Source organism: Lithobates pipiens, unplaced genomic scaffold (assembly GCF_037356315.1).
Source record: "Lithobates pipiens isolate NorthernLeopardFrog02 unplaced genomic scaffold, aLitPip1_a1.2 Scaffold_8, whole genome shotgun sequence".
Classification (NCBI taxonomy): Eukaryota; Metazoa; Chordata; class Amphibia; order Anura; family Ranidae; genus Lithobates; species Lithobates pipiens.
Window position 1 is genome coordinate 94712652 of NW_027507903.1, and position 23428 is coordinate 94736079.

A 23428-nucleotide genomic window follows, 5' to 3' on the forward strand; every position below is an offset into this window, starting at 1 on the left:
TTCTTCCACATGTTTGCTGTGGCCCCCACATGGCTTCTCGCAATCTGCAATTGGGAATTCTTATGGCTTTCTTTCAACAATGGCTTTCTTCCTGCCATTCTACCATAAAGGCCAGATTTGTGGAGTGCAAGACTAATAGTTGTCCTGTGGACAGATTCTCCCACCTGAGCTGTGATCTCTGCAGCTCCTCCAGAGTTACCATGGCTGCTTCTCTGAATAATGCTCTTCTTGCCCAGCCTGTCAGTTTAGGTGGACGGTCATGTCTTGGTAACATTGCAGTTGTGCCATACTCTTTCCATTTTCAGATGATGGATTGAACAGTTCTCCATGAGATGTTCACAGCTTGGGATATTTTTTTTATAACCTAACCCTGCTTTAAACTTCTCCACAACTTTGTCCCTGACATGTCTGGTGTGTTTATTGGCCTTCACAATGCTGTTTGTTCACTAAGGTTCTATAACAAACCTCGGAGGGCTTCACAGAACAGCTGTATTTATACTGAGATTAAATTACACACAGGTGGACTCTATTTACTAATTAGGTGACTTCTGAAGGTAATTGGTTCCACTAGATTTTAGTTAGGGGTATCAGAGTAAAGAGGGCTGATTACAAATGCACGCCACACTTTTCACATATTTATTTGTAAAAAATTTGCAAAACCATTTATCATTTTCCTTCCACTTCACAATTATGTGCCACTTTGTGTTGGTCTATCACATAAAATCAAAATAAAATACATTTATGTTTTTGGTTGTAATATGACAAAATGTGGAAAATGTCAATGGCTGTGAATACAGCAATTACCTTACTTGTAGAATGATAGAGCTTTTCTATAAAGTAAATGTGCCATTAAGCTTAAAGTGAAATTATAGATTAGATTTAAAATCATTTTTTAAATTGCTCGCTTTCTTAAAAAATAAGTAGCTCTTGCTGCAATTATCAACTCCTTGCACTCCAGCACTGTCACCATGTAAATATCCTCTCTGGTACATGTTCTGTTAAAAAAATAAGTCCTTTCAGGCCCAGCACTGCTTATCTCATTTAACCCACTTCCTGTGAGACGTGTGGTCATGACCTCCCCCCCCCCCCCCAAAGGACACATAATTTTGCTGCCCTTGACTAAAATTACAATGTTGCAGAAAGTCGTTACGTGGTGATGGACTTTGTAGCATTTTTGACTTGCCCACCTATGGAGGAAGAAGAGGAGGAAAAAGACCAGTGATGACATGCTACCTGGCTAAAGATTGTTCTTTCTCTTTCTTCTAGCCCTAGCATCCTAACTCTATGAACAGTACTTCTCAGATATCCTAAACCCCCAATCGTGTGACTAGCTTATTCTAAGAAGCCTGAAGAGAAGTCAAACTACTTGCGTCCTCTGAAATAGCATTTAAACACTTGTAAGATGCTCTCTAATGCCGCTTACACATGATCGAACTTTCCATCAGAATAAACTCTGCCGGTCTTTATGATGGAGTTCCGCTGAAACAGACTTGCCTACACATGGTCACAACAAAGTCCGTTCGTTTAAAACGCGGTGACGTATGAAGGGATTAGAAAAGGGAATTCAATAGCCAGTAGCCAATAGCTGCCCTTGCGTCGTTTTTGGTCCGTCGGAATAGCAAACAGACGAATGGTTTTCCCGATAGGAATTGATTCCATTGGAAAGATTTAAAACATGTTCTATTTCTAGGTCCGTCAGAATATTTGAACAGAAAAGTCAGCTGAAGCCCACACACGATCGGAATATCCAATGAAACACTTGTAAGATACTCTCTAATGCCGCCTACACACGACCGGAGTTTCCGTCAGAATAAACTCTGACGGTCTTTCCGACGGAGTTCCGCTGAAACGGACTTGCCTACACATGGTCACAACAAAGTCAATTTATTTAGAACGCAATGACGTACCACGGGACTAGAAAAGGAAGTTCAATAGCAAGTAGCCAATAGCTGCCCTTCTGTCGTTTTTGGTCTGTCAGAATAGCAAACAGACGAACGTTTTCCCCATGGGAATTGATTCCATTGTAAAGATTTAAAACATGTTCTATTTCTAGGTCCGTCAGAATTTTTGAAAAAAAAAAAAGTCAGCTGAAGCCCACACACGATCAGAATATCCAATGAAATTATTCTGTCTGACCTTTTCTGCCGGAAAGTCCGGTCGTGTGTACGCGGCATTAGTGTTCTAAGTGTTCTTTTTAAACATGTACTGTGTGATTATAATAAAGACCTTCCCATTTAGAAGTTAGTTTGGGAAAGGGCATAGTAAGATTTACATTAGTATCTACAGAAAAGAAACCAGCAAGGATCTTTTAGTTTATTGAAATGATTGCAATGCAAAATGACTTTAAACATTTATTTGAGAAGCCTTTGATGGAAGCTGTGACTCAAAAGCTGCATACTAACGGGCAGGACTCTCTGATTCCTACTGTATTAAACTGTATTTTAATTGTACCATTTGCCTTTATGTTGTAAAGTGCTGCGTAAACTGTTGGTGCTATATAAATCCTGTGTAATATTAACAATACTAGTTCTAGGGACACTACCTTTACTGTATCACAATGATCCTGAATGAGACTGAAAAAAAGAAAGTGTGTGTTTGCGCTGCTACAAAGATTACATGCAATCCTTCATATGAGCAAAACTAAACATACAATGTTATTGTGAAAAAATATATTTAAAAAAATATAAAATATACAAAAATAAAAATGAATGTGAACGTCCAAATGATTACTTGTACTGTGCTTTTCTGTAACGATGTATAAGTGTGCCGGAAATAAACAAATACAACAATAAATAGTCTCCAAAAAGTAAAAAAAAAAAATCTAAAGGATTATGTGTGTGTATTAAAGGTATGCTGAATGAGAGCTTTACTGGCCTACAATAAACGTGCAGAATACAAGTCAGGCAATATCAGCTAGCAAGAATAACACAAATTAGATAACTTTAAAACTAGTTGTCAGATTCCCTTAAACGACATATTAAAATGAACATTTGTTCACTGTAAATAAATGAAACAGAAAAACAAGTATCTTCTAAACGTTAATGACTGTGGATTGCTTAGTATGTTCATCTTATATAAGGAATAATCTAATCGCAGGGGAAATGTTTGGAAAGAGTCATGTAAGACTATTATATACATAGAACTGGTCCTCATGGCCATATTCACATTGATCTACGATGCATTTCAGGTTCTTATTTCTTCTATTCCTATGCTAGAGGGACCATGAAATCTGACATTTAACTTCCGCAGACTTCTCGGCGCTGATTTTTTATTTTATTTTTTCCCACTATGTAGTAATCCAGAGGGGAATACAAAGTACCATAGAAGGAAAAAAAATCAATGGGAAGCAGTCTAAAAAAATCAACTGATCTTTGGAAAAGATTCTTCTGCAGCTTTGCTCCAGTAAAGATAAAGGTGGCAAAGCCAAACAGAACACACATGCCTAATGTAAAGATTTGTTATGTTATACTATCCAAAAAAAAAAAAAGAGAAGAAACTGATATTTACATCCACTGGATGGCAGCCTTCACTCACTTTATTAGTGATCATGAAATGATTTGCCTGTATAAGTCAGTAAGGTTTCTACAGAGAAGACTCCTCAGGCCACAAAGAAATATACATTCATAATGATCAGACCCTTTTACTTTTAATGTCTGAATTTTCAACAACTAAACTTAAATATTGCCTGCTATGGGATAAAAGATTATAAGTTATAATAAAACACAAGATTAATACATTCAACTAGATTCTTTATTAGTAAAATGTGTTAATCTTGGGTAGTAACATTGAAAAATAGACCTCCAAGTATCCATGCATTCATAGTATCTATTTTAGTATGTGTGTGTATTTTTATGTGTATATATGAAACATAAATTAGAGGGACTTGTATTTGTCATACTGGGCTCCATTCACTAAAGCAGATGGCATGTGGTTATTAGCTGATCTGACACATTTTTCCCAAATATCACATGCAATGTTGAAAATGTCAACTCACTATCCCTTTATGCTGTATTTATCTCGAAAACCAAAAACACTTGGTAAATACTGCATAAAACAGAGTTAAACTCAATTCACTAAAGGAAATAAATAAATAAATGCATGAGCTAAATAAGTAGTGGTCCAGGCATGCGATAGTTAAGGAAACAGTTTCATTTTAACTGGTTGTTAAGGAGGTGGCAGCCACCGCCTCCTTAACAACCAGTTATTTACTGCTTGTTAAGGATGCAGGCGACCACGGGCGTTAAAATACTGATAGGTTTTACTGCTAAAATACCATATCACTGCATAAAATAGCTTCTGTGGTATTATAGTTGTCTTTTTTTTGAGTGAATTGCAAACATTTTGCAAAAATTTTTTTTTTTTAAACCCTAAAAGGTATTTTACAGCAGATCTTAAAGCAGTAGATACCACTTTGTGAATGGAGCCCATTGCTTGGTATGCATACTCTATACATTGTATTAACAATCTCTAGTGTATGTATCATATTTTTGACATGAAAAGCTTTCAGTAATATCTGACTGATCAGTTTTTAGGATCTCACACATCATTGGTGACGCAGGAATACCTACAAATTGTTCACATGCTACATAGAACCACATACTATGTATATACATGTATATGCACAGAACTAGAATGTAAATAATGATTCATTTTTCCTGAAATTAAAAAGTGGTAAAGTGACCACACAACTGTCCTGTAGTTTTAAAGGAGCCTTGTTTTGTTGTTTGTCTATGCACAGTTATTTAAGAACTGGTTATGTTGAAATGTTGATGTCTAAGGTTTTTGCACACAGTCATATATTAGGCGTACGGCTGTACATAGTAAAATACATTTATCATTTTGCTCCCAGGAGCCACAACCGTGTATTTTTTCCCCATAGAAATACAGTACTATGCAAAAGTTTTAGGCAGGTGTGAATGCTGTAATGTAGGAATGCTTTCAAAAATAAACATTTCATTTTTATCAATTTATAAAATGCAAAGTGGATGAACAGAAGAAAAATCTAAATCAAATCAATATTTGGTGTGACTACCCTTTGGCTTTAAACCAGGACCAATTCTCACACTTGCACACTGTACACTTGCACAAATTCAGGAATTTTGTAGGATTAGAGTCAGGCGTATGATTAATCAATTATACCAAGCAGGTAGTAATGATCATCAATTTTATATATAGAATGAAACACAGTCATTAACTGAAACAGAAACAGCTGTGTAGGAGGCTTAAAACTGGGTGGGGAACAGCCAAACTCTGCTACTAAGGTGAGGTTGTGGAAGACATTTTCATGTCACAGGTCATACGCCATGACAACATTGAGCACAGCAACTAGACACAAAGTAGTAATACTGCATCAGCAAGGTTTCCTCTTCAGCAAGGTTTCCTCCAGGCAAAGATTTCACAACAGACTGGGGTTTCAAGATGTGCTGTTCAAGTTCTTTTAAAATGCACAAAGAAACAGGCAGCGTTGAGGACCATAGATGCAGTAGTCAGCCAAGGAAACTCAATGCAGCAGATGTAAGACACATCATGTTTACTTCCCTTCAACATCTGATGTCCAGCAGTGCCATCAGCAGAGAATTGTCAGAAACCAGAAACCAGTGGGACCCAGGTACACTCATTTACTGTCTGGGGAGGTCTAGCAAGAAGTGGTCTTAATGGAATAATTGCAGCCAAAAAGCCATACCTCCAATGTGGAAACAAGGCTAAGCAACTGGACTATGCACGAAAACATAGGAACTGGTGTGTAGAAGAAAGGCAATAGGTGCTCTGGGCCAGTAGGTCAAAATCTGAAATATTTGGCTGAAGAAGGAGGCAGTTTGTTTGCCGAAGGGCAGAGAGCGATACAATATTGAGTGCCTGCAGGCAACAAAGAAGCATGTTGGAGGATCCTTGCAAGTTTGAAGCTGCATTTGTGCAAATGGATTTTAAGATTTTGTCAGGATCAATGGTGTTCTTAAAGCGGAGGTCCACCCTAAAATGGACCTCCGCTCATCGGAATCCCCCCCCCCTCCGGCGCCACAATCGGCACCTTTCAGGGGGGAGGGGGGTGCAGTTACCTGGATAATCCAGGTAACTGCACCCACTTCCGGGCTAGCTCTCTGCGGAACGAGCGTAGGTTACGCCCCCGTTCCGCAAGCGCCCGCCCCCTTCAGCAAGTGCCCCGCTGCCTGCTGGGAAACACACAGCTCCCAGAGGCAGCGGGGACCGTCCGGATTGCGCCGCGCGGCTCGCGCATGCGCAGTAGGGAACCGGGAAATGAAGCCGAAAGGCTCCATTTCCTGATTCCCATACCCAAGATGGCGGCGGGACCCGGCAGCCGAGCGAGCGATCGGCTTCGGGTGCCGACATCGCGGGCGCGCTGGACAGGTAAGTGTCACTATTTAAAAGTCAGCAGCTGCAGTATTTGTAGCTGCTGGCTTTTAAAAAAAAAAAAAAAACGCGGAGTCCCGGTGGACTCCCGCTTTAATGCTGAGAAATACAGGCAGATATTTACCCATCATGCCATACCCTCAAAGAGGTGTGTAATTGGCCCCAAATTTTGTTCTGCAGCAGAAAAATGACCCCAAACATACAGCCAATGTCAATAAGAACTATCTTAAGTGTAAAGAGTCCTGGAAATGATGGTTTGGCCCCCACAGCGCCCTGATCTCAACAGCATCAAGTCTGTCTGGGATTACACTAAGAGACAGAAGGATTTTAGGCAGCCTATGTCACAAGAAAATCTGTGATTAGTTCTCCAAGATGTTTGGAACAACCTACCTGCCATATTCTTTAAAAAACTGTGTGCATGTGTACTTAGAACAATTGATGCTGTTTTGAAAGCCAAGGGTGGTCACACCAATTATTGATTTTTGATTTGGTTTTCTCTTTTATTCATTTGTTCCATTGTGTTAATTGATAAAAAAAAAAGAAACTAATAACACTATACTGTACACTATACTCTATTACTGAAAGCATTCTTCATTTGCAGACATTTTGTTCACACGTGCCTAAAACTTTAAAAAATGCTGCATGCAGCTATGTGTACGTAAATCCCAGAACTCATGTTTACACAAGTACACATAAGGCATATTGTTCAAACTGTAAAATTGGCCGTTATAAAAAATACACCTGTACACGTGCATGTGTAAAAGCAAGTGCCAGTGTTTACGCACACATAACCATGAGCTGCATTTTTTTAAATGTATGTCTACAGCCAAAAATCAGCTGCAGCTGTGGTTCCCAGGAGCCAAAACAACAATCGCATTTTACTCTGTACAGCCCTCCGCCTAATATATTGCCATGTACAACAGCCCTAATTCAAGTCCTACATTTTTAATTTCCTGTTTAGCAGTGTATAACCAGCCGTGAAGGAAAACATTTAATAAATGCTTTGATCCCTGCCAGTTGAATTTGACAATGACAAACACAGGCAACAATTATGGACAATTTGTGGATATTATTGTTGAAAATCGAATAATACAGACGACTAACAAAATACAAATCATTTGGTGACTAGTAGGACCTGATACAGCAGTCATGGCTGCCCTGGCTTCCTTGGACTTTGGCATTCCCAATTTCACTCCAATGGGCTTAGTATTGAGAGATGTTAACCTGCGAAAGCAGTTTCCAGGGAGATAAAAGAGCAAGTGCTACACATGTGACTTTGATAACATTAGCATGTTTCTAAGTACTTGCTTTTCTTATAATGGCATGATACATTTAAATATAAATTCCCACAATACACAAATTGCCATGAAAACAAAGTGCTATCCTATTGGTTTCCATGTACAATAATTACAGAATATTGTTCCTAATACTTATATTTTTATTAATATATAATACCATAATAATACAAAAAAAAATACCATTAGCATCATTGGCCATATACCCTCTAAGCAGCCAGCTACTGGTGCTCTCTAGCAACTTTTACTTTAGTCTACAACAAAATTTCTGCAACCATTGGATAGGGACATTTTCCTTGACTGAAGATTACAATGCAAATCTTACGTTTGGCCAAGTACCTATGGCAACAGGTAGTATCTATACAAGCCCGAGGAAGTATGCAAGGACTCTATGATGAAGGTGCATGAAGAAGAGTAGGGCTTTAGACATGCTAGGTCATTAACATTTTGGGAAATCTCTATTAATAGGGTGAATGTGTGAGATTACAAGGGTGTCTCAAAATGTTCAGGATCTATGACGTGTGTTTGCTGCACCTTCTGTTCCCCATAGTATCTTTACAAAACATAATAAGATGGCTTCTACTCCTGCCTTCAGAAGTAAATCTCTGATTGAGAACACACATTTGGTATAAGAGTCTTCACACAGATTAGAATTAAATTATCAAGAAAAAGAGCCACGGCATCAAGCATGAATGTGGTTAGGGTAAGGAGGGGGGAGAAACATTGCGCGGGTTGCCAGAGAAGGTGTTTAACCACTACAATACTGGGCACTTTCGCCCCCTTCCTTCCCAGCCCAATTTTCAGCTTTCATCGCTCTCGCACTTCAATGACAATTGTGCGGTCATGCGACACTGTACCCAAATGAAATTTTTATCATTTTGTTCGCACAAATAGAGCTTTATTTTGGTGGTATTTATTCACGACTCCGTTTTTTATTTTTTGCGATATAAGCGCAAAAAAAGTGGAAATTTGGAAAAAAAACTATATTTTATTTTTTCTATTTTAAAAGAAATCCAATAAAATCTAATTTTGTCATAAATTTAAGCCAAAATGTATTCTGCTATATGTTTTTGGTAAAAAAAATTCTGTTAAGTGTATAATAATTGGTTTGTGTGATCACGGACATATGTACGCAAATGATCATGTATAGATGTGTGCAGGTGATCACGTACATATGTGTGCAGATAATCATTGGAACATGTGATTTTAGTGGGACATATGTGGGGGACATGTGTTTTTTTATTTGGGGACATGTATTTTTATTATTTGGGGACATGTGTGTTTTGGGGACATGTGTGGTGACATGTGTATTGTGGTGATATGTGTGTTTACACTGTGTGGTGGTTTGTGTTTACACTAGACTGGTGATCAGTGAGTAAAAAGCTGTAAAAACAGCTCATACTCACTGATCACCAGCCGGCTGCAGCGATCTGCTCTCCTCTCCTCAGTAATGACTTCTGTGTGAGGAGAGGAGGAACCGATTGCCTAGCAACCGGCTGTTTGTTTACATCACATGACGGCCGTGATTGGACACGGCCATCATGTGATCAGGAGGGCCAGTCACAGAGCCCTCCTGCCGATCCGAGATGTGCCGTGTCCCGGTTTTATCGGGATCGCGCCGCTGCGCAGGCGCGCGTGCAATCCCCCTCCTTCTGAAGGACGTTCCTGAACGTCCTATCAGAAGTAGACGGCTCCCACCCGGCCGTATATGTGCATTGGCCAGGTGGGAAGTGGTTAAAGTCAAAATTAATTCAAAAAGTGAAGTCTTTCTGTTATAGAGAACATCTAGAAGTGTGCTCATGCAGCACCATGAAAAATATGGCTTTTTTGTTTTAAATTCCTCCTGCAAAACAGCAATGAAATTTCTGGCATGTGAGAGTGGCAAGGCATTCTTGTGCCCAGAGCTTCATAGCACAGCATCTGCCTCGTGAATTCTAATGCACTACTGCTCCTGACTGACAGTCTCAGGAAATTTGGAGTGATGGTAATGTCCTAATTGTGTTGCCACAATTTTTCTTGCTGGTGGCTCTAACACCAGGAAGCAAAACCCTGCCGCAACCAAAATGGCCACTTCCACACAAACATATATGAAGGATTGGTAAGTAAGTAATGGGGAAAGATCAGCTTAAGGGAGACCATAAGCAATGCTGGTGACTAGTCCTTTGCCATCTGACTGCCTGAATGGAACAGGGAAAGAACTAGGCATCTCACGCATCATTAAAATGTGATTGTAAAGGCTTTTTAGTCAAGAAAAAAAAGCTGTTATACTTTCTCTTCGCAATGGAGGAGTACAATTCTAGAAATTACAAAAAAATACCCATGCAGGGGTAGACATTGACCTTGATTCCAACAGTTGAAGCAGGATAATGTTGAATTTATGAAGACACCCACACACACACAGTAGCTATTACCCACAGATTTTTTATTTATCAAAGTAAAACATTCAAAAACAATCGTTTCTTAAAAATAGGTGTTGGGGCATGGCAATACCATATGTATTTGTCAGAATAATCCATAATTTCACACCAGTATTGTATCTACTGTCTTCAGAGACCTGGGGATCAACAATAAGGACTTCTGGCACTTCCACAGGCCCCACCCCAACCTTGGGGGGCCACTACAATTGAGGTGCCTCACATGCTGATGTTTTAAGCATCTTCCACAGCTATAGGTACGAAGAGACTGCATGAATAATTATGTGACTGCATGGTAGATCAACAGACATACACAGCAGGCACTAGACAGTTGAAAGTTCATATAATAATACTCATAAAAGTATATGAATACATATTTTACATTTCCATAATTTTATTGTAGGAATATAAACTTTTTTATGAGGCTGGATTTACACACCAGTGCACTAGGTTAATGCACCACAATGCACTGCAACACAAACTAGTGCAATTAACTATAACAAAGGGTCATGTGAACATCAGGATGCATTAACAGCCAATTCATTTTGAATAGGCTGCATTAACCCACTTCACATTAACACAATAAATAATGCACATTGACACACTGCAAATAAATAAACGGGCACTTATTGTTAGAGCATGGAATGTTTTGGAAGAACATTACCAGGCACTGGTCTCACTAAGGTTGAGAACCATGGCTCTAAAGGAAAGCAAATAATCGCTGGTGATGATCTGTATATCCAGGTGCTTAGCTAGAGCAGTGGTCTCCAAACTGCGGCCTGTGGGCCAGATATGGCTCTTTGCTTGCTTTTATTCAGCCCTTATTTTTACTGACACCAACGATTGGGCATAATTCCTCCTACTGACACCAACAATGGGGCATTGTTTACTCCCACTGGTCACTGCCCGGCCCCACCTAAGTCTGAAGGGCAGTAAACGGGCACTCTCTGAGAGACCCCTGACCTAAAGTAAAAGAAACACTGTCTGCTGCTGCTGCCCTGCAGTGCTGGACTGATTAACAGCTACTGCATATAAGTCAAGAGGAGGGAACTACTGGGAAGGAAAAATTCAATAGACTGAGTCAGGCAGCACTGCACTGTGGAAACTGTAGCCCAAAGAAGAAAGACTGTAATCAAGTTCTTTTGATCTGTATTTGCCAGAGAGAGATTGTCAGGAGGAGGGGAAAGAGCTGCATTTTCTCAGGCTATACTGGACAGACCTTCCTCTTGCCATGAGCAAGCCCAGAAAGTGGACACTGCGGTCCAGTGTAGGAATATAAACTTTCCATGTGAAAGTGCACTTGGAAGTGCAGTCACTCTTAATCTAAGGGGTAGATCTGAAATGAGGGGAAGCTCTGCTGATTTTATCATCCAATCATGTGCAAGCTAAAATGCTGTTTTTTATTTTCCTTGCATGTCCCCCTTGGATCTACACTGTCAAGTGCACTTGCAGTGCAAAGTGGATTTTCCTTTAGTAAATAACCCCCACTGTTTAAAAGATTGTCTGGACCTCCCTTTTGTGTGTTTATTTATGCTCAAGCCACCATTTATTCTAACCTGTACTAATACATTGAGTTAATTTACCACTAATTGGTCTTGTGCCTATTCCCTGTTGCTAATTCACAGCCAATTTAAAGGTATCTACACTTCTGTTCTTATAAATGCTTGCAGTAACTTTCATTCAACAAGGCACGTTAGAGGGCCTGGGGCTGTTCTTTGAGTTGGGGTGCAGAACATAGAACCCAAATTACCAAGCAGCTCCTGCAAGGGTATTGCTACAAAAGAAAGAAGGAAATGTGTAAATAAGCATTACTTATGCCAATGGTTGCAAAAAACATCTCCTGGAGACAAAAACTGGTTGGACAGATACTATCAGAAACAATATCGGACTAAGCTAATCTATAACCCTCTAGGACAGAAATTCCTGAACTGCCTAAAGGAGGCCTGCCTGACATTTCTGAGTCAAGGTAAGGTTTTAAGTGAAAAATCAAGGTGTAAGATGAGGATAAAACGTTATTCTGTAACCTTTGATACCACCTACCACGCCCAATCAGCAGATAAACAAGCTTCCCAAATCACTGCAAAATCCATCAGGCTTTTCCCCATCTGTAAAGGAAAAGGAGGAAGAGGAACTTCCTGTGGTGGGAGCTTTATCTGTAGGCTTGGATCCTTTGGAGTGTCATTGACGCTTAGAACCCTTTGTTTGTCTTTATCTGGCCCCTTCGAGTGGAAGAAAACCCAAGACACACTGCCTTGTCTTAAAAGTGGAGTCTTGTAAGAACTGGACACAGACAGGTAGTCACTACTGAGATCAGGATCGTCACAGTCATAATACCAGTACAAGTACACTTAATGAACTGAAAAATCAAAGTTTCCTGGTTAAACGGAAAACAATTTGCTGTCACAGAGAGAATACCATTATCCTAAACAAACTGTGAAAACGTGTGCTCCTTGACTAACTGGAGCAGCTGCATTTTTATTATTTAGCATTAATCTATAAGAAAAATCCTGCAAAGAGAAAATAGCAAAACACTTTCACTCTTCCACACTAAGCAAAACTGGGCAGGTGTGGAGTTGGAGGGACTATAGCCTTAAAGGGCAAGACCTCCAGTGGCTAGTGTCCATTTCTGTAGGTAGCAGTACAACACTAGGCTGCTTAAATAACAACAAGCTATGCATCTCATTCAACAATACAGACATTTATTGGTCATTTTATTTTGCTGGTACTGAACAGTATTTGTTGAGGATTATCAGCACTGTACTCTGCACATCACCATCTTTTTCTGGCAGAAAGGTTTCCAAAAGGGTGATCGTTATTTAATTGGAGTAATTCTTATGTCAATATGTTTTTCTCTTTCACACAGAGTATGGGCATCATATTAACTTCTGTAGCCTCAAAGCCACTGCAATGGCAGGATTTTGCAAACAATGCAGCACAGCCTTATTATTCTTATTGATGTAATGTGTTCTATCTGTGGCAAAGCTGATGTGTCCCTAGAGGTATGGAGATTATCTCAGCACAACACATTTTTTGACTGCAGGCAAAGGGAATATATCCATCCTGAGCAAACAAAAATATAATTGGTATGGTACAGAGACTAGAGAAAGCTTGTCATAATGGAATCGGTTTTATTAAGAATAATCTTGGCAAACAGGGATTGGTAAGGAACCTCATAATGTCGTTTCTCGGCCTGATGAAATTCTATAATCTAAAGTAGATATATGATCATAGGAAATAGTGGCAGAACTGTTTGCATAGTGGCCCATTCTGCCTTTAGACAAGCTCGGGGCTAACTTTATTGGTGTGACCTGCATTCACCTCTAATCATGCTCTCTGTTTCTATACACTCACCCCAACATCAATATATTCAGAAATAAAATATGCAAAGCGCAGGTATGGTATAAAAGTGCATGTAAATTGGGACCATTACCTTCTCTTATTAGCTCCATTTTTATCTTGTAAATCTACATTGAAAGTGTTTTATTTTATATCTGGTAAAAACTGAAAATTATTTATAGATCATGTAAGAAATTCAGTGAGCTCATAAGTTTTTTCAGCCCTGCCCAGTTCACCTTTGTAGACTACAGAACACCCCTTCCTTACAGCATGAAAATTGGAAAAGAGGGAGATGTTCTGTGCTCTTAAAGTGTTTCTGAAGGTATAAGGCTTTTTACCTTTATGCATTCTATGCATGAAGGTAAAAAACCTTCTGTGTGCAGCATCCCCCCAATACTTACCTGAGTCCCATCTCGATCCAGTGATGTGCAAGAGTGCCTTGGCCCTTCTGGGGCTTTGCCTCCTTTTTGGCTGAGACAGCAGCCATTGGCTCCTGCTGCTGTTAATCACAGCCCCTGGGCCTTTCACCCTAGGACAGCAAGTGTATTGCTGGCACTTTCACCAGGGGCAAATAATGGAGAAAAAAAGTCACCATATCTAGTGAATAGTAAGCTACAATATATTACATTTTTGTTCTTCGGTTACTAAAGATGCAAAAAGAGAATATGCCCCAGCAGAGTGTGTGAGCATCTTCTTGTGAGATCTGGGGTATCCGGGATCTCCTCGGGCTGCAACCTGTGTTGCATCCAAGGAGATCCCTGGTGTACTCTAGATCTCACCATAAGGATGATGACATCATGAGCAGGCTGGTGATATATTTATTAACTTCTTTCCCTAAAAGTTTTTCAGAAAGATGAGTGAAATCCAAATATGCACCCATTATTAAAAAGCAGTAGATTTGTTTTAAAATAATCCCACCCCGACCTCTTTGGTTACATGCACCCTGGAGCAATTCATTTAAATTCAATGTGGAGGCCTTGAAGTTGTTGAAAATGGCAGTTTAGAATACCTTTCTGCGGCAGTGACTTATCAGCTTTCCAGCATTCTAATCTCTAATATCAACACAGAGCGAGCTGAGCTGTCTGAGAGAATGCCTTGAATCAATTCACTGCTTCCGCTGTGAACTTTGAAGATGAATTGCTCAACAGTAGGCACTGCTTTTTAAAATCAGATACTTAGAGCTACACAGCAAATAATTACTGCCGCTGTAATGCACTGGCTCCATATATGGCGTTCTACTCCATTTTCACACCATATATAGTGCCTGTATTTGTCTACATTAATGTAAGTGCAATACCTAATTTAATACATTTTTAGTAAGGATGTTATGCTATGTGGCAATTTATTTTTCTCATGACCCACTTTTGCTGGTCGGTGGAGCTTAAGAGTCCCTGGATGCTGGACCTGCGCTGCTGTGCATCCTGCATGTTGGTTCCTGTGACGTTTGTATGTTAGACCTGTGCTTGTGTGCATCCTATATGCTGGGACATCTAAGTCTCTCCAGTTCTGTGTGTTTGGCTCCTTGTGGCTGGCAGGTAGCCAACAACCTGTCGATAAGAGTACCCTAACACCTTTGTTGGTGGTGGCTGCACATCAGATGGTGACTCTTCTTCTTGATTGTGTTCTTTCCGAGGAGCTTATTGCATATCTACATGGGTGATTTCATGTCTAAAGGCTGAACACTCATTTTTCACCCAATATGAACTTTTTTACCCAAAGTTTATTTACACTTGGCCTCAATTCAGTCTGATGGATACTATGGGGGTTATTTACGAAAGGAAAATCCACTTTGCACTACAAGTGCACTGCACGTGCACTGAAAGTGCACTTGGAAGTGCAGTCGTTGTAGATCCAAGGGGGACATGCAAGGAAAATAACAAACAGCATTTTAGCTTGCACATGTTTGGATGATAAAATCAGCAGAGCTTCCCCTCATTTCAGATCTACCCCTCAGATTTACAGCGACCACACTTTAAAGTTCACTTTCAGTGCAATTTCAAGTGCACTTTGCACTTGTAGTTTGCACTTGTAGTGCAAAGTGGATTTGCCTTTTCGTAAATAACACCCTATGTGTCTTCACTGTTTTGTTCATTATTTTTGTTTTGCGGGTGCCAAACACTGGCTCTCATTATAATATTGTACTGTCACTTTATTTCTAAAATCTAAATTGTGTTTGATAGCAAACACCAAAATGAGATTACACTCACATGTCCCTAGCTTGGAGGAGTAGACCTGCAACGTTACTGAAATCAGGGAAGTTGAGGACTGGATAGCGACATGCAAAGGTACCTGTGACCGCTTCAACAGCATTTGATCATCTTGGCTAGACCACATCTATGATCCAGGGCAGGTGTCTTCCAGTTTAGATCTGGCATTGGTGAAATTGGTGGAACCATCCCTTAGACAATGTATTTAGCCTCGGCAGCAGTGAGATAGGGCTCACTTTTTTTGGTGGATACGACACCTCCCATGTCCATAAAAAAATTCTACTATAGGATGTCGAGCTTGTGGTGAGCGAGGATATAAATTGTGAGAATTAAGGTATGTTCCTGTTTCTACTTTTTCCCTTCTCTTTTTTATTTTTCTTTGAACAATGACTAAGTTTTCTTGTTGCTGGAATGTGGTATATGTACCATTTACATTTTGCCTTGAAAAAGTATTCATAACCCTTGACATTTTCCACATTTTTGTCATGTTACAACCAAAAATTTTAATGTATTTTACTGGGATTCTATGTGGTAGACCAACACAAAGTGGCACATAATTGTTAAGTAGAAAGGAAATGATAAATGGTTTTCAATTTTTTTTCCAAATAAAAATCTGAAAAGAGTGGCGTGCATTTGTATTCAGGCCCCTTTACTCTAATGCCCCTAACTAAAATCTAGTGGAATCAGTTGCATTCAGAAGTCACCTAATTAGTAAACGGAGTCCACCTGTGTGCAATTTAAACTCAGTATAAATACAGCTGTTCTGTGAAGTTCTCAGAGGTTTGTTAGAGAACCTTTTTTTTTGTCTGACACAATATAGAGTATGGGATTTCAGATCAGCTGTGACCAGTCTTGCCACAAAGAGTTAATCCAGCTCTGAGCAATCCTCATATATTTTTTCAGTGAAATAAAATTGACAAACTGTGAAATCTGTGTCCGTTCTTCCCCCTTGCTGTGATTGACAGGTGATTTACATATCTTGTGCACTAGCCTAAGACATGCATTATTTTAGAATTCCCACCCCACTCCTTTCTTTAGCATCTCTGCAAGGATTGGCTGTTCCACACCTCAGCATGATTTGGCATGCTGAAGTCATGTGGGGACTTTTCTGGGTTTTGACTAGATGTTAGTGATCATAGCAGAAGTTCAGTGTAAGAAATACACAGGAGAAAATGCATGTTGATAAGGGGAGTGTACAGGTGGGCGGGGAGTCTACTGACATCACGATCCCACCCACTGAGCCCTGGAAAACAGACCCATCCACAGAATCTGCAGTTTTTCGGGTCTCATAGCAGCCAGAGGGGAGACATTTGACAGATAAGTATACATGCAGGAGGCATGTATATCCTTCTAGATAACCAATATTGTAGTCGTTTACAAAGATTGAGAGTGGGTTTGCATCCACTTTAATGAACAAACAGCATCATTAAGGCCAAGGAACACACCAGACAGGTCAGGGATAAAGTTGTGGAGAAGTTTAAATCAGGGTTAGGTTATATAAAAAACTCAAAGCTTTGAACATCTCACGGAACACTGTCCAATCCATTATCCAAAAATGGAAACAGTATGGCACAACTGCAAACCTACCAAGACATGGCCATCCACCTAAGCTGACAGACCGGGCAAGGAAAGTGTTAATCAGAGAAGCAGCCAAGAGGCCCATGGTAACTCTGGAGGAGCTGCAGAGACTCACAGCTCAGGTGGGAGAATCTGTCCATGGGAAAACTATTAGGCCTCTTTCACACTGACGTCCCGTTCAGGCCCGCCTGTCAGCTTTTCAGGCGGACCTGAACGGGTGCTCCATAGAGCTCTATGGAGCGTCGGATGTCAGCGGTGACATGTCCGCTGACATCCGACCCGCTCCGATCCGAAAAAGTGTAACGGAGGAAAAAGCTATTTTTCCATCCGTCTGCGGATCGGATCGGGTGACGACGGGCACTGCGTTCCGTCGTCATTCGATCTCCCATAGGGGAGAGCGGCGCTGTGACAGGTCCGTCCCTGCGCAGTGTGCAGAGACGGGAGTGTCATCTTCCTGCTCAGCGGGGATCGGCGGAGTGATCCCCGCTGAGCAAACGGATATCCACGGGGCGGATCAGAACTGATCCGCCCTGTGTGAAAGGACCCTTAGTCGTGCACTCCACACATCTGGCCGTTATTGAAGAGTGGCAAGAAGAAAGCTATTGTTGAAAGAAAGCTATAAGAAGTCCTGCAGTTTGCGAGAAGCCACGTGGGGGACACAGCAAACATGTGGAAGAAGGTACTTGGGTCAGATGAGACGAAAATTTTACTTTTTGGCCTAAAAGCAAAATGCTATGTGTGCAAGGCAACTAACACTGCACAACACCCTGAACACACCATCCCCACCGTGACACATGGCAGTGGTAGCATCATGTTGTGGAGATGTTTTTCTTCAGCAGGGACAGGCAAGCTGGTCAGAGTTGATGGGAAGATGGACAGAGACAAATACAGGGCAATCTTAGAAGAAAGTTAGAGTCTGCAAAAGACATGAGAATGGGGTGGAGGCTCACCTTCCAGCTGGACAGTGACCCTAAACATACAGCCAGAGCTACAATGGAATGGTTAAATAAAAGAATATTCATATGTTAGAATGGCTTAGTCAAAGTCCAGACCTAAATCCAATTGAAAATTTGTGCAAGACTTGAAAATTGCTGTTCACAGACACTCTCCATCCAATCTGACAGAGCTATTTCGGAAAGAAGAACAGGCAAAAATGTCACTCTCTAGATGTGCAAAGCTGGTAGAGACACCCCCAAAAATACTTGCAGCTGTAATTGCAGTGAAAGGTGGTTCTACAAAGTATTGACTCAGGGGGGCTGAATACAAATATGCACCACACTTTTCACATATTTATTTGTAAAACATTTGGAAAACGATTTATCATTTTCCTTCCTCTTCACAAGTATGTACCACTTTGTGTTGGTCTATCACAAAACTCTTAATAAAATACATTTACATTTTTAATTGTAACATGACAAAATGTGGAAAATTTCAAGGGGTATGAATACTTTTTCAAGGCATTGTAACAATGTAATAGTCCCTTCTCATGAGGTTGACACTGTTTCTCCCCTTCAGTGTGTACAACATGCCTCAAGGTGGCCTCGGTGTGGGTGGTGTGCTGGGGGGGTTATTTGGAGGCAATTTTTGTGCCCCCCCCCCCCGCACCATGGCATTTAGGCCGGTCGGCAACTCTGCAGTCAATCTAACATTTTCATTAGTATTTGTTGGCCTAGTGCTAGCTATTAGACTTTCTTGTCAAAACTTTTTTATTCTTGTCACGTATGCAAGTTAGTAAAAGTATCATGGGGCTTCCCCCAATTCCCAATGGGTAGAGCCCTAGTGTTATACTGCTATACAACCATTATTCTCTCTTTTATTCTCTTGTTTTAGTGCTGGTATTTACACAATTTGTACTTGTCCTGCTAAGCTCGTGTCTTGTTCTACTGGAAATGTTTGCGTTGACATGTTTTTTTGTCTTAAATAAAGATTACATATTTAAAAAAAAGAAGAAGATGTACTTTCCTTTGCTACCCCGTCACCCCGATCTTTCTTTGTACTTATCAAAAACACAGGGCCCTCAGGTATATGGGAACATACAGTCAATTGTCAGGCCCTATCTCTGTCACATGGACTCAACAAATTCCATGTGGAGTCCACTAACAAGCAAAACTGTTATGTTGCCTTGTGCAAGTAAAGAACAGCTATGATTTATGTTTGTTTTTTTTGAGGCAGGGATCAATATAAATCATCTATATACCCAGTTAATTGCTGTAAAATGTGGCAGTGATATATAAATTTATAAAATAACAAATCATGTTAAATACATTCATGCTAGGTTTGGTTATAGCAAAATTAATGATCTTTATCATATTAAGCTTAAGGTAATGATCAATGATCTTACACATATGAATCAGCTTTGCATCATTGGATTTCCTTCAGGCTGTTTTGGATAAATTATTGAAGATTAAAGACAACACTGCCTTTACTAATATTGATAACATACATTTTACTGGTGTATATGATACCAAAATAAAAATCTTATTTATGGTTTAATTTACATTGGATTACACATATGTTAAGTAGGCACATTTTAGCGTCCTTTTGTTTATTATTTTTGAATATACATTAATATAAATCTGTAGACAGGATAAGTATAATACTGGAATTTTATTATAAGCAGAAAATGATAACAGTTCCAAAAGTATTTTATTAAGTTTGTACATTTTTATACAAGTTATTTTGTACTATTTACATAAAAATGTTTATTTTACAAATAAAGTTTTAATACAGAATGCTCTCAGGACACCAGAGTACTATGAATTGTTACAGTAGAAGCTGTTTTTTTTCACTCTCTCTCTCTCTTGCTCTAATTGTACAGAACTTAAAATGAGGGGAAAAGGGGATGAATTCATTTATAGACTTATTTAGTATTGTGGGAAGGAGTGGGCAAGCTTTAGTACTACTAGAAAGTGTTGGAGCTTGGAAGTGAACACATATTGACTTAAAGTGGTTGTAAACCCCAGTCATGAAATCTAAAAAAAGGCACATATATCTACACATATCTACTGTGTTTACTTATCTCTTCCCAAAACTCTAAGTGTTGTTTCTCTCTGGTGCTTTGTTCCTCTGTTATCAGCATGTGTCACTTCTGAAAAATTTTCCTGACAAATTTGATACATTTGTGTTGGGAGGAGAGCTCAGCACAGAGCTTGTCTATTCATAACACAGCTCTGTATACTTCCTTTGCTCCTGTTTTCTGTGTGGGGGGGGGTTTGTGCCTTTTCTCCAATCAGCTCTCACATACTGTAAATGCCCCCTCCTCTGTAATACTAAAAGATGGAAAAGGATTTTAACACTTTTCTGCTCTTTTGAATGTGTGTAGAGAAGAGAACACTGCAGATAAACAAGTAAAACTTATGTAGGAGGATTTGTTTCTTTTCCGTGTATCACCTGAGGCTGTTCACTTCACTGGGTATATGAGAGGGATTACAACCACTTTAAAGTAAAGTAAATCCTGGCAATGAACTTCTCACATTTGCTCCTTTTTAATCTTATTTATATATATATATATATATATATATATATATATATATATATATATATATATATATAATATGTTACAAATGCTCTGCAAAAAATACTTGTTGGCCCTGCCACAAATCCAGCCCTAACCTGTGTCCTGTGCACTCTCCGGTGTTATCATAAACAGTGTTATCAGAAGCACAGATACAGAATGTTGTCACTCTATGGCAGAAAGAGTCTTACTGGCAGGATCACTAAATGAAAATAGAGATAAAAAGGAGGACAGCCATGATATCTAGGGCTTAGTAAGCTGCAAAAAGGGGGGGGGGGGAGGTGGGACTTTATATGAAGCACGTGGTTGCAAAAACAATAAGTTGGTGAACATAATGGGATTTTTATTGATTGCCCAAAAATATAACTGAGCATAACAGATGGATACATATAACAATAATATCATAGAAATACAGTAATAAAGTACATCAGGTCATAAATAAGTAGTAGCACATGTTATGGCAATCAAGAAACATTCCAAAGTTCACGAAACGTATATTGGGTTTGAGCAGTAGTATCTAGTAATACTTGCAAGTGAATTTATTGAGCCATGCGTTCATATAAAGTCCCTAGAATGATTGGAGGTCATTCCGAATTTGTTTCCTTAATTCCAAATAATAGGGATGGAAGCACATGGATATGCTCTAATATTGGGCAATTGTACTATGTTTCTTGCAATTTTAGTCCCTATGAGAATTATCTCTTGATCCCTTCATACTTTCTTATCATAGCCCCCCCCCCCTTTTTTTCTGTTCACCTTTCATGATTTTTTATTATTCTAATCATTCTTATACATCAATCTTTAATGGCATATTATAAATAACTAATCCCACCCAGGTTCTGGCTTGGTGTAGGTGTGGTTCAGCTAGGTTACCATGCCGTCCAGTTTGCTCTCCTCTTCTGGGAGCTGTGACGTGCCTGGCGAACCTCCCCCCCACCCACTGCCCTGTATGTGCCTGGGGGGTGGAGGCAACGTCACGCATCCCCGCTGGACGTTCGGTGTGCTATTGGCGCCGTTGTGCCCATGTGTGTGGTTTCCATGCTCACGGGCAGATTGGGGGAGCCCCGGCGGCGTAGGATCGGGCAGCCTGTGCCTGACCTCTCTCGCCCTTTGTCTCCTCCCTTCCATCTGCCGTGCTGGCGTGACGTCGGCGGCGTCATCGCTATGGCTCCTACATGAGTGGCTTCCGGGCGTGCTCTGACACTCCAGGCTCCTCTTCACATGGGTTTGCATGCTAGTCCAGCAATATCTCTGTTCCACCCATACACCACTTGTATGCCTGGGATCATTAGTCCTTCACATATCACTCCAGGTCGGTCTGCACTATCGCTTTTCTATTCCTCACTGGTGGTCATATTATTTATTCTATTCCTCACTTCACTTTCTAATTCAACCTTGGGCTATCGGTCATAGTCCCTACTCTTATCTCACCTTGGATTGGTTCTATCCACCCCTTCACATCCTTCCTCCTGGGCATTTTTACTTGAGTTCACTGTTTTAGTCAACCTATATTTAGATTGCCTGGGGGTTCTTTGCCTGTCCCGATCGGCGCTTGTGGGGCACCTCTGGGGTGTCGTCCGCCGCGGCTCCCACTGTGGGGTGCTTTCATATGGATGGATTGGTGCCTGGTACCACACCATCACCACATGAACTATGGAATAGTCAATAGGTATTTGTTTGCTTTTTTTTTTATCCCATCCTTATATATATGTGTGCCTATATCATATTATTTAAGCTTAACTTTTTTTTACCAACAGATACACCTTGTGCTTGCTCCTAACGAGTGGCCTCCCAGCCACTAAACGCGTAGAGCTGCCATAAATTATACTTTTAATCCATATTAATTGAATACCAAGCTCACCTTCAATATTTTATCACCAAGCAGCTCATAGTTCTTTCAAGTATTAATAGATACTACTGCTCAAACCCAATATACGTTTCGGTGAACTTTGGAAGGTTTCTTGCTTGCCATAGCATGTGCTACTACTTATTTATGACCTGATGTACTTTATTACTGTATTTCTATGATATTATTGTTATATGGATCCATCTGTTATGCTCAGTTATATTTTTGGGCAATCAATAAAAATTCCAATATGTTCACCAACTTATTGTTTTTGCAACCACGTGCTTCATATAAAGTCCCACCTCCTTCCTCCCCCCCCCCCCCTCTTTTTACATGACAAGGGATGGAAATGTGTGACCTTACCAGGCCACAGTTTCATTTAAAGTCCCAGGGATGGAACAATTGACCTTATTGAGCCATACGTTCATATAAAGTGCCTAGAATGATTGGAGGTCATTCTGAATTTGTTTCCTTAGTAAGCTGCAAAGTATTAAAATGTCCTATTTTAAATAAATGTTTTACTTATTTGAAACTGCTATTGTATTTCTATACCCTGAATTTACATACCTAACACTAATGCTTGACTGTCAGATCAGCAACCACATCCCTTTTGCCCTATCTCTATGGAATTTGCCCTGTGCATTGTATGTTATTATTGTATGTTATTAGCACAATGATTGGCACATAAATTAAACATTACTATAATTCATTTGCAAAAAACAAAGTTTTACAAACGTTTTTTTTTTTACACGATATTATAACTGTGGTGTGGTATTGTGTAGTACTTTGGAGTAAAAAAATGAACGATGAAATGAATAACAAAATAAACAAGGTTGAATGACACTGATGTTAAACATGTTATTTTAAAA

The 23428-nt window shown here is 39.9% G+C and overlaps 1 protein-coding gene across 2 annotated transcripts in view; it reads right to left on the reverse strand.

Annotated features, from left to right (window-relative positions):
* Positions 1 to 23428, reverse strand: part of APBA2 (amyloid beta precursor protein binding family A member 2) — a 655935-nt gene that overhangs the window by 92928 nt on the left and 539579 nt on the right. The window lies entirely within an intron of this gene.